At 51.0% G+C, this 19024-nt stretch overlaps 1 pseudogene; it reads left to right on the forward strand.

Annotated features, from left to right (window-relative positions):
* The first annotated feature begins 7245 nt into the window (after positions 1–7245).
* Positions 7246–14195, forward strand: LOC137677224 (guanylate-binding protein 1-like; annotated as a pseudogene).
* Positions 14196–19024: the final 4829 nt, after the last annotated feature.

The raw sequence follows: 19024 nt of genomic DNA on the forward strand, positions 1-19024 counted from the left end.
GTGGAACACCTCCCTTACGAGGAGAGTGTGAGGGAGCTGGGTCTCTTTAACTTGGAGAAGAGGAAACTGAGGGGTGACCGCATTAATGTTTATAAATATGTAAAGGGCAAGTGTCAAGAGGATGGAGCCAGGCTCTGCTCAGTGACATCCATTGACAAGACAAGGGGCAATGAGTGCAAGATGGAACAAGGGAGGCTCCACATAAATATGAGGAAAAACTTCTTTACAGTGAGGGTAACTGAACACTGGCACAGGCTGCCCAGAGAGGTTGTGGAGTCTCCTTCTCTGGAGACATTTAAAACCCGCCTGGACGCGTTCCTGTGTGATATGATGTAGGTAATCCTGCTGCGGCAGGGGGATTGGACTAGATGATCGTTTGAGGTCCCTTCCAATCCCTAACATTCTGTGATTCTGTGATTCTGTGACCTTGCACTTGGCCTTGTTGAACTTCATGCAGTTTGCACAGGCCTAGCTCTCAAGCCTGTCAAGGTCCCTCTGGATGGCATCCCTTCCCTCCAGCGTGTGAACCACACTGCACAGCTTGGTATTGTTGGCAAACTTGCTGAGGGCGCACTCAATCCCACTGTCCATGTCGCTGACAAAGATGTTAAACCAGACCGGTCCCAGCACCAACCCCTGAGGAACGCCACTCGTCACTGGTGTTCGCTTGGACATCGAGCCTTTGACCGTAACTCTTTGAGTGCAACCATCCAGCCAGTTCTTTATCCACTGAGTGGTCCATCCATCAAGTCCCTGTCTCTCTCATTTAGAGGCAAGGATGTCATGCAGGATAGTGTCAAATGCTTTGCACAAGTCCAGGTAGATGACATCAGTCACTCTTCCCCTATCCACCAGCGCTGTATCCCCATCGTAGAAGGCCACCAAATTTGTCAGGCGTGATTTGCCCTTAGTGAAGCCATGTTGGCTGTCACCAATCACCTCCTTGATTTCCATGTGCCTCAGTATAGTTTCCGTGAGGATTTGCTCCATGATGTTGCCAGGCACAGAGGTGAGACTGACTGGCCTGTAGTTCCCCGGGTCTTTCTTTTTTCCCTTCTTGAAGATGGGGGTTATGTTTCCCCTTTTCCAGTCAGTGGGAACTTCACCAGACTGCCACGACTTCTCAAAAATGATGGATAGTGGCTTAGCAACTTCATCCGCCTGTTCCCTCAGGACCCGTGGATGCACGTCACCATGTCATTGACTTGTGCACCTTCAGGTTCCTTAGATGGTCTCGAACCTGATCTTCTCCTACAGTGGGCGGCTCTTCATCCCTCCAGTCCCTACCTCTGCCTTTTGAGACATGGATGATGAGGGTAGAGCACTTGCTGGGGAAGACTGAGGCTAAAGAGTTGCTGAGTACCTCAGCCTTCTCCATATCCTGGGTAACCAGGTCTCCCATTTCCTTCCAGAGAGGGCCCACATTTTCCCTAGACAAACATCCCTAGTCAACATATGGAAAGGCAGAAGAGGTGGGCCAATGGGCAGGGACATTTGTGCTGTGGTTGCTTGAGGCAAGTGAGATGAATTTCACTGAGACAGCAAAGTTTACTCCAAATCACATGGAGAAGTGAAAGGGCTCTGAGCATCTGTCTGCATCCACGCTGCTCCACTTGCTGCCTCTCTGCACCATCCACGAAGTGAAGATGGCATTGAGGTCTGCCTTTTGCCTTCTAAGACTGAGCAAACCCACTTCACTCAGCCTCTTCTTGTGCTTTATATGCATCAGTCCCTGACCATCTTGGTAACCCCAATCAGATCAGATTTAGAATCCTGGCTGTGGTGCCAGTTTGTCAATGGTGGGTGATTTAGACCACTTAAAGAACCACAGCCAAAGGTATCAGCAAAAGAGTTTTTATTGAAATATGATATTGAGAAAGTGCGACTTAACAAAGTTTAAGGCAAGGTTCACTCTATTACTTATGCACAAAGGATATAAGAATGATTCAAAACTACCAATGCAGAATCAAAGTTAGCAATACAAAATCAAATTTGCCAATACTAAATACCAGGTTATGCGTGTCATTGGAGCCCTCACTACAAGAAAGACATTGAGGTGCTGGAGGGAGTCCCGAGAAGGGCAACGAAGCTGGTGAAGGGTCCAGAGAACAAGTCTTATGAGGAGCGGCTGAGGGAACTGGGCGTGTTTAGCCTGGAGAAAAGGAGGCTGAGGGGACACCTTCTTGCTCTCTACAAGTACCTGGAAGGAGGTTATAGTGAAGTGGGTGTTCGTCTGTCATCCCAAGTGACAAGCGATAGGATGAGAGGAAACGGCATCAGGTTGCACGAGGGGAGGTTTAGCTTGGATGTCAGGAAAACTTCCTTCACTGAAAGGGCTGTCAAGCACTGGAACTGGCTGCCCATGGAAGTGGTGGAATCACCATCCCTGGAGGTATTTAAAAGACATGTAGACACAGCTCTCAGGGGCATGGTTTAGTGGTGGATTTGGCAGTGCTGCGTTAACGGTTGGACTTGGTGATCTTAAAGGTCCTTTCCAACCAAAACGATTCGATCATTCTACAACTTTCAGTGCTGCAAACTCAATATCACACAGAAGGAAGAGTGATGGCAGCTCCAGTGCCCTCAAAGTGGAGACATGGGCAAGTCCTTGAGGAGCAGCAGGTGAATCGGTCTGAGACCTGGTGCAGAATGTTGTCCCCACTGTATGGACATTGACTGGTCTTCTAATCATGACTTTGCCTCTTCCATTGATGACTTTGGGGCTGGTCTGAGAAGGTCTTGGATAGATTCCCTTTAGGTTTGTTCCTCTTTTGACAAATTACAAACTCAAAACCACTTGGGGACAAACACAACGTACTGCTCTGCTGTTTTGAAAGTCCTACTTGTCTAAGGCAGTTAAAGGTGGCTTTAAAATGGTTGTTTTTCAATGAAATTATTTTGTTTAATTTAACACTTCACGTGTTTGCAGTCCCGTTTATACAAAATACATGTGTGGGTGTTGAGCCACGTGGAGAAGGCCTTGAGAAACAGAGAGTTGGAGGCCTCTCATGGGGAGGCCATGAGTGTCTGAGCGCTGTTCTGGGCTTCCTAGCAGATGAAAGGTGACTCAGACAGGACCTTGCACTTGGCCTTGTTGAACTTCATGTGGTTCGCACATGCCCAGCTCTCAAGCCTGTCAAGGTCCCTCTGGATGGCATCCCTTCCCTCCAGCATGTCGACTGCACCACACAGCTTGGTGTTGTCGGCAAATGTGCTGAGGGCGCACTCAATTCCACTCTTCACGTTGCCGACAAATATGTTAAAGAGCACCAGTCCCAGTACCAGCCTCTGATGAACCCAGTTGTCACTGGTCTCCACATTTAGATTTCTTTTCTGTCCTACATTTAAATCTCATTCTGAGGCACCAACAAAAAGCCTCTTGGGTTGAAGGGACATCTCATCCAAGACCGCAGACACAAAGGGCGTCTTCTGTCCCACACAAGGCTCCATAAAAGACTCTGTGTCATAGGATCAAATAATGGTTTTGGTTGGAAAGGACCTTTAAGATAATCAAGTCCAGCCATTAACCTAACACTACCAAGCCCACCACTGAACCACGTCTCTGAGTGCCATGTCTACATGTCATTTAAATACCTCCAGGGATGGTGACTCCACCACTTCCCTGGCCAGCCTGTTCCAAAGCTTGAAAAGCCTTTCAGTAAAGAAAGTTTTCCTGACATCCAATCTAAACCTCCCCTTGCACAACTTGAGGTTGTTTCCTCTCGTCCTATTGCTTGTTACCTGGGTAGAAGAGATCAACACATTCCGGCTAAAACCTCCTTTCAGGCAGTTGTAGAGAGCGATAAGATCTCCCTTGAGCCTCCTTTCCTCTAGACTAAACAGCCCCAGTTCACTCAGCCGCTCCTCATAAGACTTGTGCTCCAGACCCTTCCCCAGCTTCGTTGCCCTTCTCTGGACTCGCTCCAGGACCTTGATGACTTTCTTGTAGTGAGGGGCCCAAAATTGACCCCAGGATTCGAGGTGCGGCCTCACCAGTGCCAAGTACAGGGGGACGATCCCTGCCCTAGTCCTGCTGGCCACACTATTTCTGATACAGGCCAGGATGCTGTTGGCCTTCTTGGCCACCTGGGCACACTGCTGGCTCATATTCAGATGGCTGTCGACCAGCATCCCCAGGTCTTTTCCACCAGGCAACTGTCCAGCCACTGCTGGGAAGTCCACTGGGAACTGCTGTGGAAGTAAGAAGGACATTGCAGAAAGGGGAAATACCCTTCATATTTCCAGATATTCCCTGCTGAAACATTTTTTGCAGAACTTTTCCCCACTTCTCCTCAAATTGCACCAGTAGATCGTTAGGAACCTCTTTTCTCCTGCTGGGGGGAGCTCAAGTCACAAGAGGGTCTGAAATCTGCAAAAGTTGAGTAGATTTCGTAAAACAATGCTGCAACCAGATGGTGCTGTTCCCCAAAACAGGGACAGTGTAGTAATGCCTGGACGACCAGAAGAGTCACCTCATCACAGTCCTCGGATTTATGGCCAAGTCCAAGCAGGATTTCAGTAAAATTCCCGCTTGGGCCCGTTTTCACCCTGACATCATCTGCATCATCATGAACAAGGGGAGGTAACTGATAGTCCTCTGAGGAAGTGGTAAATGTGGTAATCCAGTGGGATTTGGTGGGTGAGCCCATATCATCTCAATGAGCTTTTCTCACCAACCCTCATTTCTCACCAACCTTCATTGCTTTCCAACTGATGCTTCTTCACCAAAGCCCAGACATAGATGTTGAAGGCCCAGGCCTGAACTTAAATGAGTTCCTGGGACCATGGGCGTGGGGTGTGGGTCTCCAGGTGAGGCTGGTGAGGTCCATTAAGGCCTACTAGTGCCCTCAGGGCCTTGCTGCTACCCAACATAACCATGGCCAAGGGAGGAGGCCTAAAAGAATCAGTGAAGGTTGGTGAGGGTGTGTGCCATCTTCCTGGCCCCCTCAGGCTCATTGCGACCTCGGATGGGGGTGATGACCCACTGGATTTAAGCGTATGAGTCAACGGAGGTAAAGAAGCTCATGAGGAGTCCCTCAGGGAAGACGGAAGGTGTGGTGTACTGAACCCTCCATCCCTGGCCTTGCTCTTGGGGGTCCAGGTCCTTCTGATCGAGGCCCAGCCTGTGGATGCAGTGAGGTCAGTAGTGACCCCCCACAGCATGCTGGGATCGGGGCTTCTTGGGGCCAGGTTGCTTGGGAATGAGATCAAAAGCTGGTGGTAAACTCTGTCTAAGGATGATGGCTCACCCCATCTGCAGCTGCACCTGGGAGGAGAGCTGTAGTGTCAGCAGGTATCCTCTGAGCTCCATCATCCAACGAGCTTTCTACCATTGAAGTTGTCCATGCATCCAGACTGCAATGTTCCTACTTGGGTAGAAGGGCATCGTGGGAGACTCAAAAGCCTTGCCAAAGTCAAAGTAAATGGCTTCTGTTCCTCTTGCCTCGTCCACATCTCTAAACAGTTCATCACAGATGGTGATCACATTGGTGAGGCGTGATTTACTGTGGGTAAATCCATGCTGATTCTTCCAAATCACCTTCTCATTTGTGATGTGCCCAGAAATGGGTTTCAAGAGACCTCCTTACGTGAGGGGTAGTACCAGAGACGGGAGGAAGTGAGACTGACTGCACTGAATTACTCAATATTGACCTTTGGGCCATGTTTGATGATGAGTGCAACACCTTCCTTTCACTGGCCACCTAGGACCTCTCCCAATCTGTGTGATCTTTCTAAAGCTGATAGGGAGCAGCCTTGCAAGAACATCAGTCCCTTCTCTCAGCATGAGAAGATGCAGCCCTGCATGTCCATGGACTTCTCCAGGCCAGGTTCTCTCCTGACATCCCTGACTCAAACCTCATCCACTGTTGAACCGTATCACATGTCACAGGGGCCTTGAGACCGTGTTGCTGAAGGCTGAGGGACAGAAGGCACCCAGTACTGTAAGGACACATGGCAAATGTTTCTTCTTTGAATTCATCAGCTAAGGGCCTCGCAAAAATTGGGATGAGAAGAAACTCATGAGTGGTGGAGTTGGCAGTGCTGGGTTAACAGTTGGACATGATGATCTGAAAGGTCTTTTCCAACCAAAACAATTCTCTGATTGTATGAGAGGGAGGAACACGAACGGGGCAGGTGCACGAAACAACCCTCACCAGACTCGTTACCTGATGAGCCATCCAGCAAGTACAGGTGCTGCTCCTGGGATGACCAGCTTGGACTTTGCAACTGGTGGGCTTGTAAGTCAGGGTGGGGAGATCCTGAGCACTGTACTGGAAAGGGTGGCAGCTACTGGGGTGAATGGGGATCCCAGTGCCAGCTACTGGGGTCAGTGGGGGGTCTCAGTGCAGCTGGTGCAGCACATGGGTGTCTTGGCTACCAGACATTGGGGTGGGAATGGTGTGTTTCCCAAAAACGAGCTACTGTGAAGGCCTGGGGTGAGTGAGGGGCTCAGTGCCAGTGTCTGGAGCAGGACCATGGGTGACAGCCCGTGTCCCTGCTGCTGGGGGGGCAAATGTCTGCATCTTCCTCAAACCTGCTGTGCACTTGTGCGCTCAGCAGCAAACTTGAAGCTGGAGTAGCCAGTGAGGAGGGAGTTGTGGGGTGTGTGCTGGGGTATCAGGGGCGACGGTGGGCGGAACCCGTGAGTGTGAGTGGCTGTGGGATGAGAGTGTCAGTGCTGGGTCAGTGCAGAGGCCGCCTCTTCTTTCCCACTTGCCTTGCGCACTGAAGTAGCTGGGGGTGGGCAAGGATTGGGAAAGGGCACAGCCAGGACCTTCAAAGATCATCTAGTCCAACCGCCCTGCCATAAGCAAGGACATCTTGTAGTCCATCAGGTTGCTCAAAGCTCCATACAGCCTCACCTTGAGCACTTCCAATGATGGGGCACCCACGACTTCTTTGGGCAGCCTGCTCCTCTCTCTCACCACCCTTCCACGCTAGATAACATCATGCTAGGCAATACAAAGTGGGATCAAAGAAGAAGGTGTGGGGGGATATCTCTTAAGGTGGGTGTAAGTCTGAAACTGTCTGGGCAGCTGGGAGGTGGTGAGGGTTTGTTTTTGCATCGTTGTTTTTTGTTCTTGTTCCCTCACTTATTAAATCGTCTTTATCTCGCCTGCCCAATTTTTCACGCTTAGCTGCTGGCCAGGCTCAAACCACCAGCCAATGAGGAGTTTTCCTCCTCCCTCCTAGTCCGTGACTTTCACTTTCGGTCTCTGACTCACACTATGTCCCGAATCAGGAGGAGACAGACCAAGGGCACAGGAGAAAAGGCAGAGCAGGACCCAGGCTGCAGCAAAGCTGTTTCAGCCCAGAGCTGGTGACAAAGACGAGGGTGAGTCCCTTGCTCTAATCCCTCCTCCCCGCCCCCCAAGCAGTGTTGGCCAGCCGGGCTGTAGAACAACTCCTTCCGACCCCAGCAAGTGACAACAACCCCAGCAAGCGACAGGGACCCCACCGGATTGGAGGAGAAAAAGATCCAAAGGTCTAATTAGGCTCTGGGACAGAGCAAGGAGAATGGGTGGCTGGGAGTCTGTGTTCAACCCCCACCTTGGCTTTGCACACAATTTAGACTTCCCTACGCTTGGGCCCTGTGCACTAACCTTTCATCTGCTCCCTGCTGAGCTGGCAGTGCCCGTGACATGAGGGGCAGCCTCTTGTCCCACACTAGCAGCCCCCTTGGTGTTCCTGGAAGAGGACAGGGCTTGTGAAGTCCTCAGAGAGGATTCAAAGTCCAGAAGTGGGCAGTGTCCGTGGAGCTCGGTGTTGCTGGAGCGAGTCCTGGGGCGTTTGGGAGGTTGCAGTGGGGCAGCTGCAACCGTTGTGCTGCCTCTGTGTCTGTGGGGTTTACTGGTACCTGGCAGGGGCTGGGTGATAGCTGGGGGATGTAGTGGTTTGACCCCAGCTGGCAAGTAAGTCCCACACAGCTGCTTGCTGACTCCCCCCTCAGCGGGATTGGGGGGAGGGAATGAGAAGGGTAAAAAAGGGAGACAAGTTGTGGGTTGAGATAAAGACAGTTTGAAGGTAAAGCAAAAGCTGTGTGCACAACCAAAGCAAAACAAGGAATTCATTCACTCCTTCCCATGTCCGGGACAGCAGGGCTGTGTCACACGTAACCGTTACTTGGGAAGTCAAACACCATCACTCTGAATGTCCCCCCCTTCCTCCTTCTTCCCCCAACTTTTATTGCTGAGCATGATGTGCTGTGGTACGGAATATCCCTTGGGTCAGCTGGGGTCAGCTGTCCTGGCTGTGTTCCCCCCAACTTCTTGAGCACCCTTTGCTGGTTTTGTCTGGGATAGAGTTAATTTTCTTCATAGCAGCTGGTTGTTGCAGCTTGAGTCGGGGCAGGGCTGTTAGGCTGAGGACAGACTCTCTCTGTTAACCCTTTCCTTCCCCAGAGGGGAAAAGGAAAAGTGAAAAGGGAGAGAGGCTTAAGGGTTGGAAAGTTAAAACAGTTTTAATAACCAACAACAATGAAAAAGAGTGGCGTGGCTGTGGTGCTTGTTGGAGAGGCAACGCATGTTGTAGGAGTTGAGGTGGCTTCACAACACCTACACCTGCACCGATATTTAATTCTCCACCACACCTGAAAAACATTTGGGAAAAGCAATAATAGGAGCATGCTGCTGTGATGGTCCCAAGAAAATCCCAAATTCCCCAAATCTGGCAGAGGCAGCTTGGCAGAAAAAGGAAAAGTATTAGGACACGTAACTCAGAACAAAACTCTACAAAAACACGATAAAGGAAGAACTGTGCCCAGCGACAAAGATCGACATGTTGCAAGCTGTTTTAGCTTCCAGCCCCTGGACACTGTCCAAGAGGAAATCTGATAGTCCCTGGACTGAGCTGTCCAGGTCTCCTCCCACCGCAGTGGGGATGCAAATTGTTCAGGGGCTTCCCCACTCGGGCCTCACATTGGGTGCCAATAAATCTGTCAGTGTTTAAGGCTGGGCAGAGGTTTAGCAGTTGGTCGACAGACGCTCTCTCTTAACCCTTTCCTTCCCCAGGGGGAAAAACGAAAAAAGGGAGAGAGGCTTAATGGTTGGAAAGTTAAAACGGTTTTAATAAACAATAACAAGGAAAAAGAGCATAATAAATAATGAACTAGATACAAAACCACTACTGAGCTCCCCTCGATGACGACCACGTCACCGCTGACACTGCAGGGCAGGCACTGGGGAGTCCCGAATCAGACGCGGCACCAGGCAGGAACGTGGATCAGGTTCAGCGAAGGCAGGAGTGTGGGCAGAGCCCTCTCTGGACACCGGCCATGGGGGCACAGAGCGCGACCCTCATGGTCCCTCAGCTTTAAACTGAGTATGACATGGGTGGGATGGAATACCCCGTTGGACAAGTTTGGGTCACGTGTCCTGTCCGCTCCTCCCCGCAGGTGCGACACTTTTACGGTCCTGTCCTTTGTGGAACTGCTCATCAATAACGAAAACATCCCTGTATTGTCCACACTACTTTCAGCCCAAATCCAAAACACTGGAGTGTGAGAAGGGGATCACCCACCAATGCACAGGAGGAGGAAAGGAGAGATGGGAGCCTTGCGAGGGCAAGGACCAAGCATGTCCCTGTGAGAGGCACGGTGGAGGGTGAGAGGGGTTTTATGGGGTCAGGCGTAAGAAATTAATGAAGCAATTCATAAGCACCTCTCCTAAGCTTCAATTTACCCCCTAAGCTGTCCTTTCCTTGCAGCTGGTGTGACCCTCCCATCATTCCTGTTGCTCTAGAGCCCTGTCTGAGGCCATTGCTGTGTCCCACACCCATTTTTGCATGATTAACCACACAGCAAGCTTCAAACTGGTGTTCAGGACATAATGCAGAGTACTCTCACTGTCCCACTGGGCTTTCAGAAACTGAGCTATTTCTGTCACCAGGCAAACGGGAAGGGGCCGTGCACGTCTGCTAAGCGTCAGTGTTGCCTTTACAGCATCACTTGCGAGGGGCAAAAAGAGGAGGCGTGGTGGAAGGAATTTGGTGCAATGCATGGTTTGCTTGGAAAAATGAAGTAGGATGATAATGACTGTCCATGTTTGGACTGTGGGATGTCCCCACCTTGTTAACCAGCCTGTCTCGCTGTCTCCTCTGCAGGCCGTGCTCGCTGTCAGCAATGGCATCTGAAATCCTCATGCCAGTGCCTGTCTGCCTCATTGAGAACAGCCAGAGGAAGGGGCTGGTGGTCCAGCAGGAAGCCCTGCAGGTGCTGTCAGAGGTCACCCAGCCTGTGGTTGTGGTGGCCATCGCAGGGCTGTACCGCACTGGCAAGTCGTACCTCATGAACAGGCTGGCTCGTCAGAGGAAAGGTGAGGGAGGTCCCAGCACAGCATGGCCAAGGGACCTGGGTTTTCCTACTCTGTCTTTAACACTGTTGAGCTCCTTGCGTCCTCCCCACAGGTTTCTCCCTGGGCTCCAGCGTGCAGTCCCACACCAAAGGTATCTGGATGTGGTGTGTACCTCACCCCTGCAAGCCTGGACACACTCTGGTGCTGCTGGACACTGAAGGGCTGGGTGATGTGGAGAAGGTGTGGAAGAAGCAGAAGGTCCCTTTGTGCATTCCCAGCACTTTGTGGAAGCTCTTGAGGGCCCAACCATGGTGATCAGAGTCAAGGCGTTCCCACCACCCCTGGTGGCCTTTGGCCTGTGTGCTGGGAAGAGCCAGAGGCCATGGGGAAGGAGGTCGGGGTAGATAAGTTTGACAGATCCTGAGAGGTAAGAGTTGAGGATAAGGCCAGCTACAGAAAGACATGGAGATGGCATGGGGATGGGTCTCTGCAAAAACTGGTCTTGCCATGGCCTGTTGGTTAGGGGCATTCAGGGTGTGGGGATTCGGGGCTTTGCTCATACTCAGGGGCTGTTATTGGTAAGAGCCAAGGGTTGTTGTTCCAGGGCGACAACAAGAACGACACATGGATCTTTGTGCTGACCGTACTGCTCTCCAGCACCCTGATCTACAACAGCAAAGGCACCATTGACCAGCAAGCCATGGACCAGCTGCAGTATCCTTGGTGGGACAGCAGCATGAGGGGATGCCCTCCTCTCCCGGTGTGGTGGGCTAGGAGTTGACAAATCCCAGCTCCTCAAACAGCTGCACAACCTTCTGGTGGTGCTCAGTGACATGCTTTGAGTCCTTAGGAGTCCCATGTCTTGGACCTCAGGGCTGAGGGTTTTTCTCCCTCCTCCCTCTGGTGGTTCCAGGCCATTCTCTGCCCCTGCAGAGTCTCCTCTCTTCCCCATGAAGTGCTGAGTGGTTGCAGGATGGCGATGCCCCTGCATTCAGACCTGAGGTCCCTGTTTCCTTAGCCAGCTCTCCAGCTATGTGGTGAAGCTGTCTGAGCATATCAAGTTGAAAGCAGCACCTGAGAAGAGTGAAGATGAACTGAAGGATTCAGAAAAATTTGTCCTCTTCTTCCCGACTTTTGTCTGGGCTGTCCGGGATTTCACACTGCGGCTGGAGGTAGATGGGAAGGAAATCTCTGAGGACGAATACTTGGAGAACGCACTGAAGTTAAAGGCTGGTAAGGGAATGGTGCTGTGCTGCTGGAGATGTCCAGCCTCAGACACAGCAGCATTGGAGTGTAATTCAACAACAGCCCAAGCCTGGTGAACTTGCTCCATGTCCTCTTACCCCACAGGTAGCAGCCTGGAGATTGAACGCTACAACCAGCCCCGGGAATGCATCCGCCAGTTCTTTCCAGGTCGCAATGCTTTGTTTTTGACCCACCGGCAAGAAAGAGGGACCTGGACCACTTGGAGGAGCTTCAGGATGATGAGATTGATCCTGAATTCCTGCAGCAGGTGGAGAAATTCTGCAGCCACATCTGGGAAAAGTCTCCACCTGAGACCGTCTGTGGCGGCCACTTCGTAACAGGGAACAGTGAGTACTGCTGTGCAGAGGGTTGGATGGGCAGCAGCTCTTGGTCCTGTGTGTGGGGCAGGATCCAATGCAGAGTCAAATGAGGCAGGTGGGGAAAGGGAGAGCTTTTGTGCTGGCTGCTGTCCATGGCGCTGGACTTGGAGCTTCTGGATGTTGCAGGCAGGGTGGGAAAGAGTTAGGAAAAGAAGTTCAGGAAGAGTGTGGGAGGGAGGCAGCAGGGATATGGCAGGGCCCAGGGCTGAATGGCAGCCTGCGTTTTGTTCAGGCTGCAGATGTCTCTTCCTTGGTCCTCCTTGGCAGTGCTGGGGAAACTGGCAGAGAGATATGTGAAGGCCATCGAGAGCGGGGCAGTGCCGTGCCTGGAGAGTGCAGTGGTCGCCCTGGCAGAGATTGAGAACACAGCAGCAGTGAAAGCGGCTGTGACGTTGTACCAGGATCTGATGAAGCAGCGGGCGAAGATGCCCATGGAGACTGTTCAGGAGCTGCTGGAGCTGCACACCAAGTGCGAGCAGGAGGCACTGAAGCTCTTCATGGCAAGGACATTCGATGATGACATCTGCTATTTCCAGGCAGATCTCATAGTAGGTGATCCCCAGCCCAGTCAGAATTCCCCAGGGACACCATCATCCCCTTAGCTCTGGGAAAATAGCATGGTCCTGCGGGACAGGGATCTGCCTGCCTCCTGCCAGACGACACTGCTGTGTCCTCTCCAGAAGACACAGTCCCAATGCCCGCTCCCACAGTCTGGAAGCTGTCCCTGCTGTGCTCCCTCTTCTCCCTGGGTTCTAAAGATTTGCTGCAACGGGGATGAACCTCAGGCCTGCCCGTTCTCTTGCTGCACCCAGATGTGTCTGTGCCCTGGCTCGAAGCCTGTAGCCTTCCACGCCTCCCCTGTGCTGCTGACGAATTCTTGTCCCTGTGTTTTGTGAAGCCCGTGGTCCCTGGCATGCTCTCTGCCCCTGTGCACCTTGGTGCAGAGATGTCTGTGGGTGCAGAATGCCCTCCCCATCTGTCACCTCCCAGCTGATTACCCCCCAGACTGGAGATCCCAATTCCCATGTTGACCTGGCTTGATTTTTGCCTGGCATGAGAGTGGTGGATGTAGCTCAGCCTGGGCTGATGCCTTCCCTCTGCATCTTTCCGCACAGCGCCAGGTACAGCAGGTCAAGGAGAAGTTCTGCACGGACAACGAGCAGGCGTCCCGTGTCAAGTGCGAGGCTGCTCTCAAGGACCTCTCCCAAGACATGGAGAGACGAATCAGTGATGGTGCCTACAGTGTGCCAGGGGGTTACGAGCTGTTCAAAGGAGACGAGCAGGCACTGGTGAGGAAATATCGGGAACTTCCTGGCAAAGGGGTGAAGGTAGGAACAAGAGCAGCTCCCCTTCAAGGGGAGAGGCTCCATGTCCCATCCCCTTCCCACAAGATACCGTTTCTCCCCAGCTGCTCTTTCTCCCCTTGACTCCTCTTCTACCTGTGGTCCTCCAGGCTGATGCTGTCCTGCAGGAGTTCCTCCAAAGAAAACAGGCTGTGGCCAAAGTCATCCTCAAAGCAGACGTCTCCCTGACAGAGAAGGACAAGGAGCTGAAAAGTAACTTGTGGTCTGGAGAAATGCCACTGCCTGTAGAGGGGCAAGCATGCTGGAGTGGGACAACAGGACTCCTTGGGGGCTTGTGCGCTCAGCTCCTGCCCTTGCAAGACCCTTGTTTCTCTGTCACCAGGTGAGCAAGACCGGAATGAGAGAGCTGAGCAGGAGAGGGAGGTCCAGAGGAAGAAGGAGGCAGAAGACAAGCAGAAGTTGCAGGACCAGTTACGCAGCTGCGAAGAGCACAAACTTTGGCTGAGAAAGAAGCTGGAGGAGAGCTGTGCGAAGCAGCTGGAGGAGCACCAGAAGATGATGAGCCATAAATCAAAGGTACCAAGTGGGAGAGTGCAGGGGCCAAGATGTGGCTAGCAGGGAGGAATGGCAAAGGGATCCCAGCTGGGTCTCTCCCCTTGCTCCTTGGTGACAACCTGCCTGTCTTCACAGGAGGAGAGTGCGTTGCTCAACGATGGCTTCTTTGACAAAGCCAACTACATGCAACTGGTGAACAGGAGACTGGAGCAGGAATATTGCACCACCAAGAATAGCTACATGTCCTGGATCGACATAATGATATCGATACTGATGGGCTTGGTATCTGTCATATTTCGCTATTGGAAGTAGTGGGGGATCTCTCTCAAATACTTTAACGCTCCTATTGTAACAAAGTAAGAGAGGTGTGTAGTGTCCCTACGTACAATTGTGTGGCATTTTGAAAGCCCTTCATGCAAGATGCTTGCCATAGAGTGTTTTCATGCATGCTTCCTCCAGGAGATGATCTCTTCCCTCCCAGAGCACCTAGTTTCTCACTTCATCTGAAGGCCCGGAGAACATCTAAAGCCAGGGTGGCCTGGGGCACAGAAAGGCAGTAATGGCAGCAGGCCGGTCTGGGAGCATTTTGCCATGCTCAGAGCATGCCATTGGGGGATCTGACCCACGTCTTCTAGAGACCTCCTCACCAGGGCTATGGGAATCATGCCCGAGAGAGCAATGCAGCATCAAAGTGTAGCAATACAAAATCAAAGTTACCAATACTAAATCTTAGTGCACTATTATACCAGATTATGTGTGACATTGGTCACTCACCAAAGATCTGCAGTTGACAAGAGGAGTAACCTCAAGAGGCGTCCCAGCTCAAGGGGAGATCACCGCCATGCAGGCAGCTGCTCAGCAGGGAGAGCTCAAAGAAGGCTCACTCAGGCTGTCATACCAGGTCCTGCACTTGGGTCCCAGCAACCCCACGCAATGGTACAGGCTTAGGGAAGAGTGGCTGGAAAGATGCCCGGCTGAAAAGGACCTGGGGGTGTTGGTCAACAGCCATCTGAATATGAGCCAGCAGTGTGCCCAGGTGGCCAAGGCGGCCAACAGCATCTTGTCTTGTATCAGAACTAGTGTGACCAGCAGGACTAGGGAAGTGATCGTCCCCCTGTACTCAGGACTGGTGAGGCCGCACCTCGAATCCTGTGTTCAGTTTTGGACCTCTCACTATAAGAAAGACATTGAGGTGCTGAAGCGAGTCCAAAGAAGGGCAAAGAAGGTGGTGAAGGGTCTCTAGCACAAGTTTTATGTGGAGCATCTGAGGGAACTGGGATTGTTTAGTCTGGAGAAAAGGAGGTTGAGGGGAGACCTTGCTCTCTACAACTACCTGAAAGGAGGTAGTAGCGAGGTGGGTGTTGGTCTTTCCTCCCAAATAACAAGCGATAGGACAAGAGGAAACGGTCTCAAGTTGCACCAGGGGAGGTTTAGATTGGATGTCAGGAAAATGTTCTTCACTGAAAGGGCTGTCAAGCATTGGAACAGGCTGCCCAGGGATGTGGTGGAGTCACCATCCCTGGAGGGATTTAAAAGACATGTAGACGTGGCTCTCAGGATCATGGTTTAGTGGTGGACTTGGCAGTGATAATTGAATGGTTGGACTTGGTGATCTTAAAGGTCATTTCCAATTAAAATGATTCTCTGATTCTATAACTTTCAATGCTGCAAACTCAATATCACACAGAAGGAAGAGTGATGGCAGCTCCAGTGCCCTCAAAGACATGAGCAACTCTTCGAGGAGCAGCAGGTGAATTGAACTGAGACCTGGTGCAGAAGACTGTTGTCCCTACTGTAGGGACTTTGACTGGTCTCCTAATCATGACTTTATCTCTTCCATTGATGAATTTGGGGCTGTTCCAAGAAGGTCTTGGATCGATTCCCTTTCAGTTTGTTCCTCTTTTGTCAAATTGCAAACTCAAAACGACTTGGGGACAAACACAACGTACTGCTCTGCTGTTTTGAAAGTCCCACTTGTCTAAGGCAGTTAAAGGTGTCTTTAAAAATGTTGTTTACAATGAAATTATTTTGTTTAATTTAACACTTCACATGTATGCAGTCCCCTTTATAAAAAATGTATGCGCGGGTGTTGAGCCACGTGGAGAAGGCCTTGAGAGAAAGAGAGTTGGAGGCCTCTCAGGGGGTGGTCATGAGTGTCCAAGTGCTGTTCTGGGCTTCCTGGCAGATGAAAGGTGACTCAGACAGAAATATTTATCCCTTATATCCATACAGAGGACTGTAGCATAGCACATGTCGGTTGCTTTGGGGTTTTTGGCTTCCTGTTCATTTCTGCTGGCAGAGCAATCCCCAGCAAGGCGCAGGTTGGTCACTCCAGCTCTGAACAGGCACCAACTCTCTTCATTTTTCATTTTTAGTGCATTTTAGCACCACAAACCAAACCTCCTCCTTTCCTATGCATACATCACTGCAAGGGGTGGTACTGAGAGCAGTGGTGGGCATTGCTGATGGTGATGGACATGCTTGGGTAAGCCAATGGAGCAGGGACTGAGTTACAGCCCTGTCTCAGGAGATGTCCTTTCCCTGAGACACCAATGCTCACATGCACCTAATGACCAATTTCCCACCCCCTCAAGGCAAATTTCATCCTAATTTTGACATTTGCTTTACTTCAGCACCATTTTTATGTGGCTCTCGATGGACATGCTGACAAACCTCCCTGGTCCTTCCAAAGTGATGAGCAGCTCCTAAGATGTATAATTCAGTGTGAATTCAGAGAATCATAGACTCATCAAATGGTTTGTGTTGGAAGGGACCTTAAAGATCATCTAGTTCCAGCCCCCCCTGCCACCGGCAGGGACACCTTCCACCAGACCAGGTTGCTCAAAGCCTTATCCAATCTGGCCTTGAACACTGCCAGGGAGGGTGTATCCATAGTTTCTGTGGGCAAGCTCTTCCAGAGTCTCACTACACTCACAGGAAAGAATTTCTTCTTAATATCTAATTGAAATCTCACCTCTTTCAGTTTAAAACCATCCCCCATCATCCTATCACTCCATGCCATTGTAAAACATCCCTCTCCCACTTTCCTGAAGGGCCCCTTCAGGTACCGGAAGGCTGCTAGAAGGTCTCCTCGGAGCCTTCTCTTCTCCAGGCTGAACAGTCCAAGCTCTCTCAGCTTGTCTTCATAGGAGAGGTGCTCCAGCCCTGTGATCATCTTTGTGGCCCTCTTCTGGACTCGCTCCAACAGCTCCATGTCCTTCTTATGTTGGGGCCCCAAGAGCTGGATACAGCACTGCAGGTATGGTCTCACGAGAGTGGAGTAGAGGGGCATAATCACCTCCCTCGACCTGCTGACCATGCTTCTTTTGATGCAGCCCAGGATACAGTTGGCCTTCTGGGCTGCAAGCGTACATTGCTGGCTCATGGTGAGCTTCTTGTCAACCATCATCCCCAATTCCTTCTCCTCAGGGCTGCTCTCAATCCATTCTCTGCCCAGCCTGGATCTGTGCTTGGGACTGACCCGACCCACATGCAGGACCTTGCACTTGGCCTTGTTGAACTTCATGCGGTTTGCACAGGCCCACTCTCTCAAGCCTGTCAATGTCCCTCTGGATGGCATCCCTTCCCTCCACTGTGGTGTCGACCGCACCACACAGCTTGGTGTCATTGGCAAACTTGCTGAGGGCGCACTCAATTCCACTGTCCATGTCACCAATAAAGGTGTTAAAAAGGGACTGATCCCAATACCGATCCCTGAAGAACGCTACTCATCACTGGTCTCCACTTGGACATCGAGCCGTTGACCGTATCTCTTTGAGTGCCACCATCCAGCCATTTCCTTCTCCACCGAGTGGTCCATCCATCAAGTCCCTGTCTCTCCAATTTAGAGGCAAGGATGTCATGCAGGATAGTGTCAAATGCTTTGCACAAGTCCAGGTAGATGACATCAGTCACTCTTCCCCTATCCACCAGCGCTGTATCCCCATCATAGAAGGCCACCACATTTTGCAGTCATGATTTGCCCTTAGTGAAGCCATGTTGGCTGTCACCAATCACCTCCTTGATTTCCGTGAGCCTCAGTATAGTTTCCAGGAGGATCTGCTCCATGATGTTGCCAGGCACAGAGGTGAGACTGACTGGCCTGTAGTTCCCTGGGTCTTCCTCTTCTTCCTTCTTGAAAATGGTCATGTTGCAACAGTTTTCTTACCCATGTGAGTTTCGTTCCCATGAGGGTAGGCAATAGATCTTGATACAATGTATAGTTAGACTGTAGTAATTGGTGGGATGTGACAGGAGCTGAACAGTTAAACTCGCATCCCATAATGTCATTAAAACTACAAATACAGTTATTTGAATGATTGTGTATACCTACAGTGATGTTGTCTATAAATACAGACTCACAAAGGGTTCTCATACGAACACATCCATTTCCAATGCACATAAGTACAGTCTCAGGGCTTTCATCAGGATGTGTGTCAGAATGACAAAGATTTTGTTCAGTGTCAAGACACATGTCTTGGGCCTTAATGGTATTATTGTCACCGAAATTGGGAATAAAACTCCTTAGCACTGGGTTTAACATTAATGAGCAGGCGTTACTTTTATTCAGCCGAGGGACGTGTCACTCCAGTCTTCAAAAAGGGCAAGAAGGAGGACCCGGGCAACTATAGACTGGTCAGCCTCACCTCCATCCCTGGAAAGGTAATGGAACAACTTGTCCTTGGTGCTGTCTCTAGGCACATCAAGGATAGGGGGATCATTAGGGGCACTCAACATGGCTTCACCAAGGGGAAGTCATGCTTAACCAACTTGATAGCCTTTTATGAGGACATAACCCGGTGGATAGATGATGGTAAAGCTGTGGATGTGGTCTATCTCGATTTCAGTAAAGCATTTGCCATGGTCTCCCCCAGCATCCTCGCAGCTAAACTGAGGAGGTGTGGCCTGGATGATCAGGTAGTGAGGTGGATTGTGAAGTGGCTGAAGGAAAGAAGCCAGAGAGTGGTGGTCAATGGGACAGAGTCCAGTTGGAGGCCTGTGTCTAGCGGAGTCCCTCAAGGGTTGGTACGGGGACCAGTACTATTCAATATATTCATTAATGACTTGGATGAGGGAATAGAGTGCACTGTCAGCAAGTTCGCTGATGACACCAAACTGGGAGGAGTGGCTGACACACGGGAAGGCCGCGCAGCCATTCAGAGAGACCTAGACAGGCTGGAGAGTTGGGCGGGGAGAAATTTAATGAACTATAAGAAGGGCAAGTGTAGAGTCCTGCATCTGGGCAAGA

This window comes from Nyctibius grandis, unplaced genomic scaffold (assembly GCF_013368605.1).
Source record: "Nyctibius grandis isolate bNycGra1 unplaced genomic scaffold, bNycGra1.pri S41, whole genome shotgun sequence".
Classification (NCBI taxonomy): domain Eukaryota; kingdom Metazoa; phylum Chordata; class Aves; order Nyctibiiformes; family Nyctibiidae; genus Nyctibius; species Nyctibius grandis.